This window comes from Lissotriton vulgaris, chromosome 12 (assembly GCF_964263255.1).
Source record: "Lissotriton vulgaris chromosome 12, aLisVul1.2, whole genome shotgun sequence".
Lineage (NCBI taxonomy): Eukaryota > Metazoa > Chordata > Amphibia > Caudata > Salamandridae > Lissotriton > Lissotriton vulgaris.
In genome coordinates, this window is record NC_141700.1 from 244,567,969 (window position 1) to 244,586,058 (window position 18,090).

The following is an 18,090-nucleotide window of genomic DNA, read 5'->3' on the forward strand; positions in this document are numbered from 1 at the left end:
TCTTTGGTGGAAGCTGTTTCTATTGTAGAGGGTATGGAAAATACCTCTACCTGGGTGAAAGAGATGAGGATAAACCGTGAAGATAAAAAGGAAGGCCAAAGTGACGTTCATGCTCTAGTAGATTATGATGTTTTAGAGGTTAGTGACAATGTAGCCAAAGTTTCTCCTGGTGATAAGCAAAAGACTTCGGAGAGAGATACATGTGTACATGGTGCTTTTAAAGGAACAGCAACGAAGATAGACCGGGAAGGCCGTTCTTTGAATGGTAGTAGCAATGCCAGTGACAAAACTACAGGAGAGTTTCCTAAACCTAAGTGTTTTAGGTGTGGAAGTTTTTCACATTTTTCCAATTATCCTCATTGCTATGCCAGAGAATCAGTATGCAACAAATGTGGTGTTAAAGGACATTATGCTCGGGTTTGTAAGTCATCTACCAAAGCCCGTAACCCAGAAAAAGGAACTGAGATTGTACGTACTGTGCTTTTAGGTATCAGTGATAAGGATGGTGAAGTGTATGCAGGGAAAAAAACAATGCCTGAGTGCAACATCTCAGTAGATGATCATGACTTTGTTGTACTGGCTGACTCTAGTTCGCATTTCACCAGGGTCGGCAACAAACAATAGGATGAGGTAGTGGGATTGGACAGCATGACATTGTCACCACCTGACATAAATCCTGTTAGCTACGGGGGTGCAAAAATCAATGTCCTTGGATACGTTGAAGCCTGTATACAATTTAATAATAGACGTACTGTGGGTAAAGTATATGTGGCTGAGAGAGGGGACAATTTGTTGGGATGGAGACATCAGCGTGACTTAGGGATCATGCCTAATTCGAGTGAAAGAGATCCCATAGATCAAGTCATGTTGGTAGACTGTGAAGATCAAGGTAGTGAATACTTGGGGAGGTTTCCTGAAGTCTTTGCGGATACCTTGGGTTGCCTTAAAGGGCTTGAGCACCGAATTGGTCTCAAAGAAAAAGCTGTACCCTGTGTGCATAAAGTGAGGAAAGTCCCTAATATGATGATGGGACCTTTAGAGACGGAGCCGGAAGACTGTTGAGTTTGCGAGTTATTGAGGAAATAGAAACCTCAGAATGGTTGGCCCCCATTGTTCTGGCCCCCAAGGATGGTGGTACCAGCGTCAGGATGTGTGTGGACTTGAGGGGTTTAAACGAATGGATTTGGGTAGATCGGCAACCTCTGCCCAATATTTCAGAGTCCCTTAGCATGTTAAAAGGAGCCCGGATTTTTTGTGTGTTAGACTTATCATCGGCCTATTGCCAAATTCTACTACATAAAGACTTGAGGCATCTTACGTCCTTTGTGGCATCTCTGGGAGCTTACTGCTTCCTCAGGATGCCTTTCGGGTTGGCATCAGCAGCAGCATGTTTCCAAAGGGTCATGAAGATGGTTCTGGAGGGAATACCTAACATCATGTTCTTTCAGGACGACATCTTGGTCTATGGTAAGAGTGAAGCAGAACATGCTGAGACATTAACCTGTGTTTTGGTGAGGTTGAAGGAGAGGGGTCTTACTGTCAAGAAACAAAAATGTCGCATTGGGTTGAGATATGTTACATATTTGGGACATGTGATTTCAGGAGAAGAGATCCAACCCAAGTTAGAACTTGCAGAAAGTATTGTAAAAGCTCCTACTCCTAAGGATAAGGAACAGGTGAGGTCTCTCTTGGGCCTTGCTGAGTTCTATTCCATACAAAACACAAAAAACAAAAGCGCAACAGACTTATTTGTTACCAAGCAATTTTACTTCATTGTTCATGCAGAGAATTATTTTCTTATTAGTCACAAAGGCAGTTTATAGATAATAATTCAATACTGTCAATAGATCACAATATTACAAAAAAGATTTTAAGGTGATTGTGCCCCAAGAGGAAGCATGCAAAGATAGAGGTGATCAGGGATGCTGTAAGTGTTCAGAAGAAAAGTAGTGAAAGAAATCAGAAAAATGTGACCAACAATTATTAACAATTTTGGCAAAAAAAGGATCGGTTAAAATCACCGTCCAAAAGGTCACCCGGCCATAGTATATTATAAATAAGATTTTGGGGCACAATCCCCTTAAAATCTTTTTTGTAATATTGTGATCTATTGACAGTATTGAATTATTATCTATAAACTGCCTTTGTGAATAATAAGAAAATAATTCTCTGCATGAGCAATGAAGTAAAATTGCTTGGTAACAAATAAGTCTGTTGTGCTTTTGTTTTTTATGTTTTGTATGGACTTTATTTCGTATTTATTACGTAGAGCTGTAGATTTATTATGTGCTCTAAACTACTTGCCTGAGTAACTAAGTTTTGATTATTGCATTTCTTAATTAATGTTTAGGACCACTGTGTTTCTTAGAGCGTATTACCCAGGTCCTTGACTATTTGGGTTACCCCATTTTTGAAAATGGAGTTCTATTCCAAGTTTGTGCAAGGATTTGCTACTGTGACTGAGCCCATCAGGAGTTTGCTTAAAAAGGGTACGCATTTCCAGTGGTCTGATGACTGCCAAAGGGTTTTTGATAACATTAAATCTGAGATCAGGAAGATGCCTACTTTAGGACATTTTGATGTCAATCACAAAACCATATTGACTACTGATGCCAGCCTCAAGGGGTTGGGGGCGGTGCTCTCTCAAGTTGTGGATGGGGAGGAAAGAGCAGTCGCTTTTGCCTCAAGGGCTCTCAGGGATGCAGAAGTCAATTACTCGTGTATTGAGAGAGAGGCATTGAGTGTGTTTTGGTCTGTGCAACACTTCAAGTTTTATCTTTGGGGTATTCCATTTTTGGTTCGCACAGATCATCGTCCCCTAGTCCAAATTTTTTCATGCTGTCACAGTGAAAATATCACACCAAGACTCAGGCGCTGGAGTGACGGTCTCCAGGAATATAATTTTCGTGTACAGTATATACCTGGCCCTAGTAACAAGTCTGCTGATTGTCTCTCTCGGTTGCCGGTTGAGTGCACATAGAATGATGTTGAAACTGAGAGTGTATGTTGGGTTGCTGAGCCAGCTCTGTCCAGTAGTGAATGGTTGGATGGTGTAAAGGAAGACAAAATATTTTCTTCTCTCAGGATGTGGACAAGTCAAGGGTGGCCTGACTATAAAGTTTTAGACCAAGAAATGAAAGCATATTGGGCTGTGAGAGATGAGTTGTCATTTTATTGTGGGAATCTTATGAGAGGAGACAGAGTGATTCCGCCGGTTTGATTCAGAGACAAAATAATTAATATAGCTCATGAGGGTCACTTGGGAAGAAGTCTCGCTAAAGCTCGGGTGAGAGAGAGACACTGGTGGCCCGGTATGGATCACATGACTGAAAATGTTGTTAAAGATTGTGTCTCGTGTGCCCCCAGCAATAAGTCTTGCATTCCCAATCATGCGCCTGTATCTCCTGTAGAGGTTCCTGATGTTGTGTGGTTGAAGATGGGCTTAGATATTGTAGGTCCTTTTGAATTTTTGCCCTCCTACGAACGTTTTGTTCTTTTGTTGGTGGACTACACTTCCAAATGGGTGGTCACCAAGTGTGTGCCCACTGTGAACACAAGAACTGTTATTGATTTCCTTAGGGATTTGTTTGCTTCTGAGGGTGTGCCTACATTTTTGGTTACCGAAAATGGGATGCAATTTGTGTCCCATGAGATGGGCAAGTTTATTAAGGATCTCAACATAGTTCATCAGAAAACGGCCTTATATACCCGCAGGCCAATGATTTGACTGAAAGGATGAAGCGGGTTGTCAAAGGTTGTGCTCAGCGTGCTCCTGAGTCCAGGTTGTCTTTCAGTAGTGTCTTGAGAGAAATGTGGTGGGCACACCGGACTTCTCCTAATGTTGTCACACAAAGGTCTCCTTTTGAGGCCTTGAGAGGAAGGAAGGCTGTTTCAAAGTTAAACCCGTCTTGGTTGCCTGCGTGTATTGATGAGGGTATGTCTGCTGAAGCAAGGCATTCTAGAATTGTTGAGTATCCGCAAAAATACAAATTGAATTATGATTCCAAGATGTGTGAAAGGAGCAAGAAGTGGTGCCTTTGTGACTAGGTTATGGTGAAAAACCCAAAACACACTCTTAAAGGAAATGCTGGTTTCATTGGTCCTTTCACGATTGTTGCCATCAGGAAGAATGTTGTGAAAGTTGACACGGGTTGCATGTGGAGCATGTCTAGGCTGGTGAGATATACTGGAAAATCCTCAAATATACGTGCGCCACAAGAGAGTAGTATGTCTGATGGTTATAAATACTTGAGTGTAGATATGTACAGCAGGAGAGCTGATGCTTCCTCAGATAGGTGTAGAAATCTGTATGTGAAGTACAAGGATTATGTCTTATATCGATGCTATGTTTTATATATATTATGTTTTCTTTGCAGGATCTTTAGTAATAGATAAAAGGTTTTGACTATGACTTATGTTTTTCCAATGTTTCTTTTATGCCATGTTTTCTTTGCAGGATCTCTTTAACTTTAGGTTTTCTGCTGTGGAAATTTCACATTTTGGTTTTCTTTGTTTATTGTTCCTTCCTTATTGAAAGGGGGATGTGTTGTAATCTTAGAGTTGTAGGAACTTGGTAACCTATGTCATGGAATGTAGTGATGCATGTCTTATGGATCACTCATTCCAGAGCTGAGTATATCCTGCTGTACAGTTGGTGCTGTACCTTCATGTTGCGTTGAATCAACCTTTTTCAACCAACCGTGAGGACATCTTAATTTAACAGCTGCCTAACCTAAAATACACCTCGTATAAAGCTGGCCCTTTTAACTAGCATGCTGTGTGGCAGTACACACACTTCCTAGGACCGCGACACTTCGCTCATCCCTGGTGGCAGCTCAAGTGACCCTTCATCCTCATCACCGATCAGGGATAAAAGCATTTGTCCTTCAGATCGCTCATCACCCAGTGATCCCTATCTATCATGGACGTCAATTTACTAAAGTGGCAGATGTAGCAGGAGGGACATCGCAGACACTTTTGCCCTACTGACATCATTAGGTCACTCCTTGACCCCCACCCCTTGACCGTTGACAGCTTCTTATATATACCATGAACAAAAACTAGCTAGGGCCCTAGATGGCCAGGCTGAAGGGTGATTATCCTCTGTATTTTTACAAAGTAAGGACTTATATAGGTTTGAGGGGGTTTTGGATGCTATTTCCCCTGTGCTTGCCAGAAAGCTGTTTCTCCAATGGAGATACGGCACATTGCCCTTTCGGTCCTTTACCAGCTCCTGGTCATCACCTCCCACCACAAAGCAGTATCCGGCCTGTGACGCCACGGAGGAAACTGACTTACACGTGGCCCTCTTTTGCCCAGCCTATAGGGTTGCGAGGAAATATTGGCTTCTCCCATTGATTAGAAACATGGGCTGTAGGGAATATGCCCCAATGTACAGGATTTTAAAATCTGATGTCTCAGGCCCAACTGTGTTTGCACTGACACAATTTTTTACTAATGTCTGGCACACCCGTAATCGCATTTTAAAGGTGCTGGTTTCCTCTTAATTTTAAGATGCATAGTTTTTAAAGTATTTTTAGCATATGCAATTCCAATGTTTTATATTGTCTAATGTATTGATCTATTGTGATTGTATATGTGTATTGTTTATCTTTTATGACCAATGGCCGAAATAAAGATTGGAAATGAATGACAGCTTCTTAGTTGCTGCTGATGAGCTAGGATAAGGTCAAGGAGGGGAAAAAACAAAAGGCACACATCGGTCTTACAGCCATGTTTACTTTCTTTTAATTCAAAAGGAATCATGACATCTGAGATCAGGGTAAGCAAGGGCAATGCGAGGGGTATCTAAAGGCTAGGTAGGGGTAAGAGCTACTAACTCAGGAAATTTCCAGTTGCTGTTGAAGCTAAATATCTTCTTAAACCCACCACTTTAAATGGACAGGGACTGTCAGGTACAGTTTACCAGCATTTTTAAAATTTCAGTGGGAGAGTACTTGCACTTCTCAGCACTGCTTCAATAGATTAAATGGGAGAATACTGCCACTTCTCAGGAGCAAAAAGGCACTCTAAATAGTGAGTACCTGTACTTCTATATTCCTATTTAGTGCACTGCTTAAACCCAGCACTCAATAGGAGCCTCCGGGGATACTTGCCTGTAGTATGGTTGATCTAAGTCACAAAGTGTTAGTCACTTCCCCTCCAATCGGTCTTCCATTTGAAATTCCTGAAGCATTGGCTCTAGGTCCTCTCTTTGTTTCAGTCTCTAATACACCCTTTGCTTATCTTATCATCTTCACTTCAGTGATACCCAAATCTTCTTTATCTTTCCAACCTTCACTTCCAGTCTTCAATCATAGTGTTCATACTTTCATTTTTCTCTCTTCTCCTTTTGTGTGTGACTGTGAAGAGTGAATTCAGAAAGCCCAATGTCATTCAGTGGCATGGGGAGCACGGTACCCACGTCTGGGCTTACCCTTCCCACTCGGGATGACAAATGCAAAAAGAGCACTTGATGGACAGAATTCAGAACAATGTCATACATTCACCCAGTACAGAGAATTGGGCCTAAATCCATACTTTTATTGCTCCCCATGCAATTCCAGTTTGAACCAGCTATATGCAAATCAGTCTTGACCCTGCACCCAATGGGAGCAGTCCAGCCGAACTGCCAGGCCAGGTCCTCCCTGGACTGGAAACAAGCATCCTAGGACCGGTTTTGGGGTTTCACCCCTCATCAGGCAGGATAGCTTGACTCCAGTGGCAGTGGTAGTTAAAAACTGTATACATATAGGCTCTGCAATGGCAGGCCTGAGACAGGTTTGAAAGCCGTCTCATGTGGGTGGCACAAGTAGCATTAGTAGCATTTTATTTACAGGCCCTGGGCACATGTAGTGCACTGTACTAGGGACGTATCAGTAAATCAAATATGCCAATCATGGAGAAACCAAATGCCATTATATTTTAGACACAGAGCCCATGCACTTTAGCACAGGCCAGCAGTGGTAAAGTTCCCAGAGTCCTAAAACCAGCAAAAACGAAGTCACAAACAGACGAGGAAGAAAGCAATAATTCTGGGCATATCCCTGCAAAAAAGGCCACTTCCAACAACATGTAAACAGTTTGGACTAATGTGTTCTTCTCCACAATATTTATAGCATACTGAGTTTGTGACACGAGTATTGAAATCGTAACCAAAAGACTTTATGGTCCTGTTACAAGTTTGCACTTTTGTTATTGAGTGATATGCGGTGTGCGCTTACACATTATCCGACATATTTATTGCATGCAGCATAGTCTAAAACAAGCATTAGCAATGCGAATCCATCTAGCTTGCTTTGTGTAAAGATCCTTGTGGAGGGTTATCCAGAGAGAACTACTTCCAGCAGGAGGGCGTTGGCTGGTGCATCTGGCAGGGGTGGGCTCTCCAGTATGAAGCCCACGGCACACATAGTGAAGCTGCTCCTTCTGCTGAAAGATCTATGCTGACTGCTTATGCAGTAAAAAGCTACGTTGTCACAACACCAAAGCCACAATGTAAAGTCAAGTGCACACCGTGAAATGCTGTGGTCCTGTTTATTTCTCACCAGCTCTTACAACTGGCACCTAAAGCTGCTGTAAGCTGGTGTTAAAAGAGTGCAGATTTATTATATTTTAGAAATTTGTGGGGGAAAACCTACCGGAAAAAAACGTTTTACAGAGATTTTGTACAGCAGTAGCCTGCTGTAGACCAAAACAGTGTGGTTAAAACTGCAATTTTAAAATAACCTCGTTTCTCCATATCCCATGATGCCAGACGTATCTAAATCCCAGCAGAGTAGGAATACTCGGCATAAAGAAAATGTCATTGCTTTTCGCTAAATTTAGCACCGTTTAAAAAAAATCACTTGCATATTTGAAAGAAGGAATGTTCACAAAAACAGTGCCACAAAAGGTTGAAAAATGAATCCCACTTCCCATTTTTTGTGCACCCGAATTCCAACTCCGCAGTGCAAAGAGATAAGCCTGACTAATGTATAAAAAATGTATCAGACAAGGGAAGTGTTGGATTAAAAACGTGGCTACAAAATGGGGCACATGGGGACTGCAAAGCTCCCTTTAACAAACAGTCATCAACATGGAAGCCATGACTCAGTCCTTCAGATCTACTAGACTTGGGCAAAGGTATCTAGATGAATGTGCTGGGATGTTCTTGGAGAAGACTGAATGCTTACATGGGTTGACTTTATTCAAATGTTTGGTGTAATATAATTACATATAGGATAAAGTACTCCTCCAATACTTTACAAGGACAGTGCATGTTACCAAGGAGTTCTGTGACTATAAACATAGAGGGAGAAGGCCAAAGGCAGAGATCCTTCATAAGGTCATGAAACTCCAAGGTGTCTTGCAATATCTCTTTAAGGTACAGCAGAGGAATTTTATCACATCATCAACCATCATCAACCTTTCCACAAACTGATTACTTTTTTGATGTCTTGCATCTTTACTTAAAAGAGATAGTATGTTTGCAGACATGAAGAATAAAAGTGGAATCTGTAGTGCAAAAGGCAGTTAGTAAGTTGTAAAAAGATCCTAAATGCAGTTTACTGTGAGTCAGACTTGAATGCTGTTGCTCAGAATGTGTAGAAACAATCAGTGAGATTCTATCCTTCTTTTAATGGCCTATATGGTGCCTATATGGTGCAAAAAAGAAACATTGCCCTAATCATTGACTTTCGATGATTACTGTTCATTTTATAAGATTAGATCAGGAGAGCAAATAGCCAGTTCTCAATTTTGCGTTGTTTAAACTGCAGTTGCAATATTATTCCGGTATCTGCTTTTCAACTTTGCTGCTGGGTCTGGCAGTAGGCATTAGGACATCACAACTTAATTGTAATTACTTACCACAGTTGATCAGCCATGTCATTCCTTTATTACAGGCGCCTAGAGATGTCACAAGTCACCTGTAATAAGGAAATTAGAAATTCGCTTTTATACTGAGATTGCAGGCTCCCATGTATTTTAATATGTATTAAAACATTCTATAAGCAGGTGACACTATGAGTACTATTACTCATAGTCCTTTTATAGATTACATTTCATGATAATTATAATCATTCCCTGTGTCCCCATTGGTTTTCATTTTCATCACTGTTCTCAGTAGTGTCACAAATCATGTAATTATTGACATAATCATAATTATCAGTCCATTTTATATATTGTCCTAAATCACAGTTTCCAGTTTAGGTACATTGATAATATGACTAACATTCTAATATTAAAGATTAATCTGTATACTTATATTGCAATTGGTAATAATTAGCTTGATATGTGTATAATGATTGTTGTATATTTGTTAATTGGCATTGCTGGTTTTATGTGCACAAATTACCGCTTTGTAGTCTCACTGGTCACTTTGGTGTCCTTCCGAGATACATTAATAACAAGGCTGTGTCCGAGCCCCTATGCTGTTCAACCTCTTTCTCCTAGATCTCCCCGGCGAACTGGAGAAAACCAACTGCCATTCCCCATGGCTAGGCGACACCACACTCTCAAACCTCCTTTATGCTGACGACTTGGTCCTTATAAGCCGGTCCCCTATCGGTCTCCAAAACCTTTTGGATACAACCAACATATTTTCCATAAACAACTCACTAAACATCAACTTCAATAAAACAAAAGTTATGACTATGAATTATAACAAAAAAAGGAAACTCGCTTGGTTTCTGGACGGACAGAGGCTAGAACAGGTAGCCACTTATAAATACCTAGGCGTTCTTATAGACAACAGAGGCTCATTCAGGCATCAACTAGAGCCCATTCGTCGGAAGGGCACGACATTTTACTTGTCGATTAAGCCCCTGAAGAAAGCTCTCCCAGACTGGTCATTGGACCCCCTTCTGCAGGTGATAAGAGAGTGTTTGCAACCCATGCTCACGTATGGCAGAGAATCCATGCAAGGAAAAGACGCCACAACACTAGATAACACCATTAGTCGTGCACATAGGGCAATATTCCATCTACCCACATATATATCGCCCGCTCAAATTCGCCTCGAATTCGGGCTACAGAAACAAACGGTGGAGAGAAGGGGCGCATATATTAAAACTGGGCGGAAAATCAGAGGTGCTGACCATGGATCCTTAAACGCCCAACTCTGGACCGAATTATCCACAAGAGACAACTCACCGGCAAGCAATTACTTACAAGATTCACTGGAGATCTTGGAACTAACAAACCTCTGGGAGTCATCGACAGATCTCAAAACCTTTAAAAAAGTGGTAACGAAAGTAACCAAGATGATTTCATCCATCGAGGACAAAGACACCCTGGCTAAGAGGGCCCATGGATTGACCGTGTTGAAAGACTATAACGCTCTGAAACCACAAGAATACCTAAAAATGGGCCTCACGCAGACAACAAAAAATAAGTTCTTAAACATACGCTTTGGTATCATACCCATATTACTGCACTTGGCACCTTGGAAAAGGGAAAGCTCAGCAAACAGCTGCAGACTCTGCTCATCAGGAAAAGAAGACGTTATTCACATAATTCGCATCTGCTCAAACCTTATGGATATAAGGAGATCTCTACTCCGGGCCCTATGGAACCAGAAGGGCATAACAAGTTGCAGGCAGGCCGTGATGCTGTGTTTTAATCCCGAAGAGACTCAGTTAAACTGCAGACTAACAACATTTTTTGATATAGTGGCCATAAGACTCATGAAACAGACATATGGCTCACCTAAAGCACTAGCCAACCCAAAGCTGTGCTAAACCCCTTGGAGTTCTTTGTTCCTTTAATCTCTATGATCTTTACCAAATCATATTGTGACTTTTATGATCTTAATGAGCAAGCATACTTGCTCTTTTTATATTTCAACTGTAACTGTGGTCGTATTTTTATACATTTGTATGTTTTAATTTGTGAGTTTTTATTAACTGTACAATAAACCTTACTTACATTAATAGCATGCTGACCTTTTATGCGACTGCTAAAAATGTCATCCCAGTCTATCATCGGTGCAAATTGAGAACGGAAACAGCGAAATGATTGGATGTGTATAATTACCCCGGGTCCTAGGTATCTTTTCTGTCTGATTGGAGCTACAAATCTTTGGAGGCAATATGAACATTTCAATGAAGATCTCTTTCAACCTCTTCCGGGGTTCAAAGTTCCACAAAAATGGTTGTTCTGCCTCAAATCAACTCCTGCCCCGATCTTTTGATGTCGCTACTTCCACCTGATCTGACGTTTTATATCCAAAGTTGTTTCTAGTCCCGAAAATGTTATGTTATGTTATTAAAAATTTATAAAGCGCACATACGCCCGAAGGCTTCTTGGCGCTGGAAAGAGATAAAAAACATAACAGGGGGTGAGTCTGCAGGAATCTTTATTTCAAGTAAGCCTGTGTGAAGAGGTGAGTCTTAAATGCCTAAAGGCAAGGAGGTCCTTACTCTGTCTGAGGGCTAGTGGCAGAGAATTCCATAGGGTAGCTGCTAAGAAATGGAAGCTGCTGCCACCTTGTCGTTTTTTCTTAAAGCGAGGTACTTCAAGTAGGTCTTTGTGGGCTGATCTCAGGTTACGTGAGGGAACATATCTTCCAATCAGCTGCCTGATGAATAAAGGTCCCTTGCCTTGCAAAGCCTTAAAGATGATACACCCGGCTTTGAATTCGGCTCTTTGAGCCACGGGTAGCCAGTGCAGGGTCTCTAGGCCTGATTTGATCGATTCCCATTTGGGTACATTGCAGATCAGCCTGGCGGCCTGATTCTGCAAGTACTGCAGTCTTCTAAGTTGTCCTACAGGTAGGCCAAGGTATAGGCTGTTTGAGAAGTCGATGTGGGAGAGGACTAGGGCCATGACCACCTGAATTAAGGCGGAAGGAGTGAGGAAATGGACGATTTTCCTAATTTTCCTCAATTGGAAAAATCCAGAGGAAACCACGGTTCCAATTTGGGATTTTAGCGAGAGGTCCTCATTGATGGTTATCCCCAGACTTTTTACAGTCAGAGATTTCTTAGGGGGAAGGCCCATATCAGCAGGCCAGAAGTTAGGGCTCCAACTGATTTCGCTCTTGCCGGGCAGGATCAACTCAGTTTTCCCTGGGTTTAATTTAAGGTGATTTGAGGACATCCAACTCTGGATTAAAGTCATAGTGGCTTGGAAGTCCTCCACAGCATTTGGGGAATTAAGAACGAAAACTAGCTGCAAGTCATCTGCATAATTGTATACAGTGACTTTGTGCTTTCTCAGGGCAAAGAGAAGGGGCCGCATGTACAAGTTAAACAATAGGGGAGATAACGAAGAGCCTTGGGGCACCCCACAGAAAGACTTGACTTTGGCAGCAGAAAAGGAGCCTAAGCGGATAGACTGAGTACGTTCAAAAATGAACGATTTCAACCAGGCTAGGGCAGAGTCTCTAAGGCCCGCCTGTTCGACACGGTTGACCAGGATAGAATAGTCAACCGTGTCGAATGCGGCGGACAGGTCAAGAAGTACCAGGGCTTGATGAAGGTTTTTGTCAGCGTTGGACCTCAAGGTGTTCTGAACGGCCAATATTACTGCCTCAGTGGAGTGACCAGGCCGGAATCCTGCTTGGTTGGGTTGGAGATAGTCCGATTCCTCCACGAAATTAGAGAGGCAGTTGGTGACATGCGCCTCCAACATTTTGGATAGAAAGGGCAGCAAGGATATAGGCCGGTAGTTCGTGAGGTCCAGCGGGTCAATACCAGGTTTCTTGGTGAGGGGAATCAGTAAGGCCTGCTTAAAGCTATTAGGCACTATCCCTGAAGTGTGAGAGTCGTTGAGCAAGGGTATCATGCTATTGGGCATGGCTCGACCGATTTCTTTCATGATTTGGGGGGGCCGACATCCATAGGGGAGCCTGATTTGACTCTAGACAATAGTTCCAAAAAAGTTTTCAAATCAATAAGGGGGAAAGAGTGTAAAGTTGAGGGATTAAAATAGATGTCATCCACTGGGGCGCAAGCTGGAAGTGTGGAGATGTTCTGTTTGATCAATAAAATCTTATCGCGGAAAAAGTCATTCAGGGAATTGCATAGCGCTTGTGTGGGAACTACCGGAGGGGAAGTTCTATCGTTATTGCAAAGATCGTTTACTATCCTGAAAATTTCTTTTGACTTATTGGTGGAGTTTAGGATTTTGGATGAGTAATAGGTAGTTTTATGGTTTTGTAGAGTTTTTTGGTATGTCTTCCTAGCTAAGCAGTATGTGGCCCTGGCTGAAGGGCAGTACTGGGAGCGCCATGTTCTTTCCTTTTGCCTCACTCCCAATTTCAGTTTTTTTAGCTCAGGTGTAAACCATTTATGTGCGTCCGGGCTCCTAGAGCTGCAAAGACGCGTAGAAGGAGCATAGATGTTAATCGCTGCAGTAAGCCATTCATTGAACCGACCATCGGCCTCCTCCACATTAGTGCTGTCAAGGGGAAGGGAGTCACCTAAAAAGTTAAGAAAGGCTGGCAAGTCCATAGAAGTCCATTTCCTAATGGTTTTGCTGGTTTGTAACTTGAAATGGGTCGTCTTATCTAACTGGAAGGAGAAACTTATGCTGTGGTGATCAGACCAGCAGCAAGGTTTTATGTCTATTGAGGATAGTGGCAAGTTCAGAGACCAGATTTGGTCAAGACTATGGCCCTTCTGGTGAGTCTCAGTGTGGATGTGTTGTGTCAGGTTGAGATCACAGAAAAGTTCACTCATCTCTGCAGCTTGGGGATCCAATGATATGTTGTCAAACCAGAAGTTTAAATCCCCAACCAAAAGTAGTTTAGGGTGATTTGTGACCAACGGTGCCAGTAGCTGAGCTAGAGTGGAAGGGAATGTGGCCATGGTTTGGGGAGGGCGATATAGTAGGACCAGTACAAGTGAGCCATTGGGAGTATCTATTTTGGCGACTATGTTTTCAGTGTTAGGTAGAGGCAGAGATGGGAACTGTCTAAGTTGGAATTTCTTATTGACAATTATAGCTGCTCCTCCCCCGATTTTTCCACCTGGGCGTAATGCTGATAGAATGTAGTAGTCTGCAGGTAGGGCAGCTAAAATGTCCGGTAATGAGTCCGGGGTGAGCCAGGTCTCTGTCAATAGCAGCATGTCAGGTTGTTTATCCATAAGTAGCAGAAAAATATCTGACTGGTGTTTAATCATGGAGCGGGTATTTAGATATATACACCTGAACATGTAGGTGGAGCTGGGTGTGGTCGTGAGCATAGAATACTCAGGAGCAGGGGCGTTTGTAAGGGTGGCAGGATTGCCTATGCCCAAGTAAGATATGCGTTTCGCCGCGTTATGGGGAACAGGTGGACACGTCGTGGTAGTTGGGCGCAGCGCTAGTAGTTCAGCAGATGTATAAGTATGATAACATACGGAGTCCTTAGCCCCTAGTCCCGGACGCTCGCGGACGAGCGCAGACGAGCTTGCCTTAAGCGCGCCTTCGGCGTGCAATCGGCGCGCCCGCTGCGCTTCCTTGGGAGGCACATACTTATGGGTTGGTGGGTAGGACGGCGGTGGGTGTGGCCTCCGATGGGGGCGTGGCCTGTCGATCGGCCGAGGCTCTGTCAAGCGTTTGGCACGCCGGTTTCTGGGCAGCGGAGGGGCCGCTTGCAGTGGGAGAGGCTTGGGTGAGTAAGTGATGATTTTAAAAGCACAACAAGATTTACAAATCAATTTTTAAAAGAACGGTGCGCTCTCCCGGCTTTCCGCCTCAGGAGCAGCGTTTGTAGGTGGAGAGGCTGATGAGCAGCGTCTCTTTTGAGCTCTAGGTCGGTGGGCGTGGCCTCCGATGGGGGCGTGGCCTGTCGATCGGCCGAGGCTCTGTCAAGCGTTTGGCACGCCGGTTTCTGGGCAGCGGAGGGGCCGCTTGCAGTGGGAGAGGCTTGGGTGAGTAAGTGATGATTTTAAAAGCACAACAAGATTTACAAATCAATTTTTAAAAGAACGGTGCGCTCTCCCGGCTTTCCGCCTCAGGAGCAGCGTTTGTAGGAAGCCTGGGCCACCCCTCCGCTGTAAGAGGAAGGCTTTCTCTTTGTCTATGATGTCTCATCACCTGATTTTTGTATAATTTACAAAAAGGCGAAGTTCCACAAATTAGGCCATTCATTGTAGACAGCACAGCTCAGAAACCCAAAGTAGTTGCAACTCCATGCTTCCGAGCTGCAGTTGTCGGCGCTCATGAGCTAACCTGTGGTGTTACTGAATTATTGCATGCCCTATAGCAGTGATACTCAAAGTATAGTCAAGGAGGCCACAGGCGGCCCTCCTAACCGTTACATGCAGTCCCCTGTTTACCAGCAGTCAGGGCTGCTGTTTACTTGACTTAACACTAACATTAAAAAAATATTAAATAAATGGGCAAGCATTTATTTAAAGTTAAAGTGAAAACATCTTGCAATAAACCTGTAAAAATATTATAGCCTCTTTTTACATTCAAAAAGAGCGTTCCATTAACATGCAGAACCATTTTTCCTTAGTATATGAGCTTATATCAGTCCATGGAAAGGTATTATTTTAAAAGTTATAGTTTTCAAACATGAATTTAGAAAAATTACTTCTTCCACCCACCCTGACATTAATGCCAGTAGTGAACTAAGTTGCAAGTCAGTTGTTTGTTAAATGCACCCTCTGGGTGGCCTGGATTCCTCTTATACGCAAACAACATTATAGTTTATTAAATCAAGCACAGTAGAAGGTGACGGTTCGCCTTTGCCGTATCCAGCATTGAAAACTATTGACTTGGCAGCGGACGGACACTCCATTGTCCTGACCCTGTGGAATTTACATGGTGGGACACCAGAGCCTGCTTGGAGGGCTCCCCTATTGTGAATCTACACTTGCCCTGCCTAATCTTCTTCTGGGCTGTGCGCTCTCTAAATTTGGGAGCTCTGTATCTGTTCTCTGTACTGAACATCTGAACGTTCAAGACCTGTTGTTCGTGACCTGTGCCCTTCTCCCATTCATATGGATTTTAATTCAGGTTACTCCTTTATATAAGGAGTGTACCCCCGCATAACCAATTACTTGGAATTTGGACCAGGTATCCTAATATCCAGAGCAAGATACCCTTATATGGAACCTATGATTTATTTGCGCCCTGACAAAGGAGTTTAGGATCATTAAGTTCCTTTTCCGAAAAGCGCGTCTGCGCCTTTTTTTGTTTCTCCTTAAATTTTTGTATTATTGATTGAAATGGATTGTTATTTACAATATACCTTTTGAATTTTGTGTGTAGTGAGTTGGTGATTGTGTTGAAATTGTTTGTGCAGATGGAGTGTTTGAGTGGTTTTGACTGACTGGGTATGTCTGGCTGTGTTCATGATCCATGGGGGTTCTTTTGTGTGTATATAGTATAAATATGTATATATAGATAATTTGTTGTGTACTGTGGTCACGAATATGAATGTATACTGCTATTATGTTTCAAAATATTAGAAAAATATGTAAATAAAAAGTGACAATATTTTTTGAATAACTTTTGTTTGTGGGACAATGTTTCTTAATATATGTATCTAGGATGTACCTCCTAGTTTAAAATATTACTAAGTGAGGGGCTTATTCTTCTATTGCTCATTTTTCCCTCCCCCCCTCACTTTATCAGTTTTTCAGGGACCCTCTGTTGTTACTGTTGAAGGTTTTTTACAGCACACATCCTGGAAACATGTATTTCGAGGTCCTCTCAAATGTAATAATGAAGAAAAAGGAGGGAAAAGTAAATTAAACAGTTGTCCAAGATCGCACAATTTGGTAAAGTGGGGAAGCCGGGATTAATCCCTAATTTTCTGGTTTCACATTGTACAGTCCATCCACTAGATATATATATATTTAGCTTCCCCCATAACCACTATTCCACCAACACCCACTCAATCTAACTACCCTGCCCCCACCCAACCACTACCCTGCTGGGATCAATGTGGCCCATCGGTCACATAACGGATCAAACATTTTGGCCCCTGGGAAAATGTTTGTGAGTAACCATGCCCTGTAAGAAGCCCAATGTATTAAAAAAATGGGGGCATGGCTCATTTCTTCTGATGTACAGAGGTGTAGAAGGAGATCATGAAACAGCTCCTCTGGCAATACCACAGAAAGCTTGTGTTAGAGCAAAAAGTGGATTTTAGCAAATTATATTTGCGCCATCTCAAAATATGACGAAAAGAGATGTCACTATATTCCCCCCCTTACATAATAAGAAGTGGAGAACAGTAATTTACCAATTTTTTAAGCTTGAATAATGAAACTGTTTGTCAAAATGACGTTGCTTGTTTGGTACAGGAATAGAAAATAATAGTGTCAAATCTATTTGCTCTAGTTATTTTTCCAAAAGGCTATTTCTGGAGTAAATCTGCTGCGGAAAATTCCTATTAATTGTTTTTAATTATGTTGAAAGAATGCATGTAATGCACAAGGTTTCACAATCTAACAATCTTGCTTTAGTATGAACCAGATAAAAATAAGTTTGTTCCATTCCGTATTACACAAGCAGAAAATAGGTGGAAAATGTTTTTACCCTAATTTACACAAGTGCATAGTGGCTGGGATGTGGCCTCGAACTTTGGGCATCATTACGAGGCCAGATGATTGGACCGCCACAGGCAGGTGGTGGTCCGACTGCCCAATTACAATTTGACCACAGTGGTGGCTGTTGGAAAGTGCTTTTTTCCAATGCAGCTTTTGCCGCGGCCCAGGAAAAGGGCCTCAGCATAAGCCACAGTGGAAAAAAGCAGTTGTGCATGTGGTGCCTGGCACACAGTGCATGGATGTGTGGGGGGGCACTACGTGTGACCCCAGAACCCCTTAGCAGTGGCCGACAGGGGACGGGGGCTCTGTATCGAGCCCCCAAAGTCTGTTTCCGTCTTCCTTTTCATGGCGGTCAGACTACCATGAAAAGGCAGTGAAAAAAGGACATCGTAATTCCTACGGCGCAGTGGTGGGGATACGAACCCGATCACCGCTCCGATGGGATCTTCATCATAGTGCAGCGGTCGGACTAATGGCTTGTATGAAGATGAGACCACCACCAATAGCCTGTTGGTGGCAGTCCCACTGACATCGAAATCAGGCCCATTGTCTTTCCTCCAAGCAATAGTGGCTGTATCCTTGTATTCTATCGAGCGGTCATCCTTCCCCCTGCCTT

The 18,090-nt window shown here is 42.7% G+C and overlaps 1 protein-coding gene across 4 annotated transcripts in view; it reads left to right on the forward strand.

Annotated features, from left to right (window-relative positions):
* The window catches only part of SMPD3 (sphingomyelin phosphodiesterase 3), a 976,655-nt gene that overhangs the window by 664,318 nt on the left and 294,247 nt on the right, over window positions 1-18,090 (forward strand). The window lies entirely within an intron of this gene.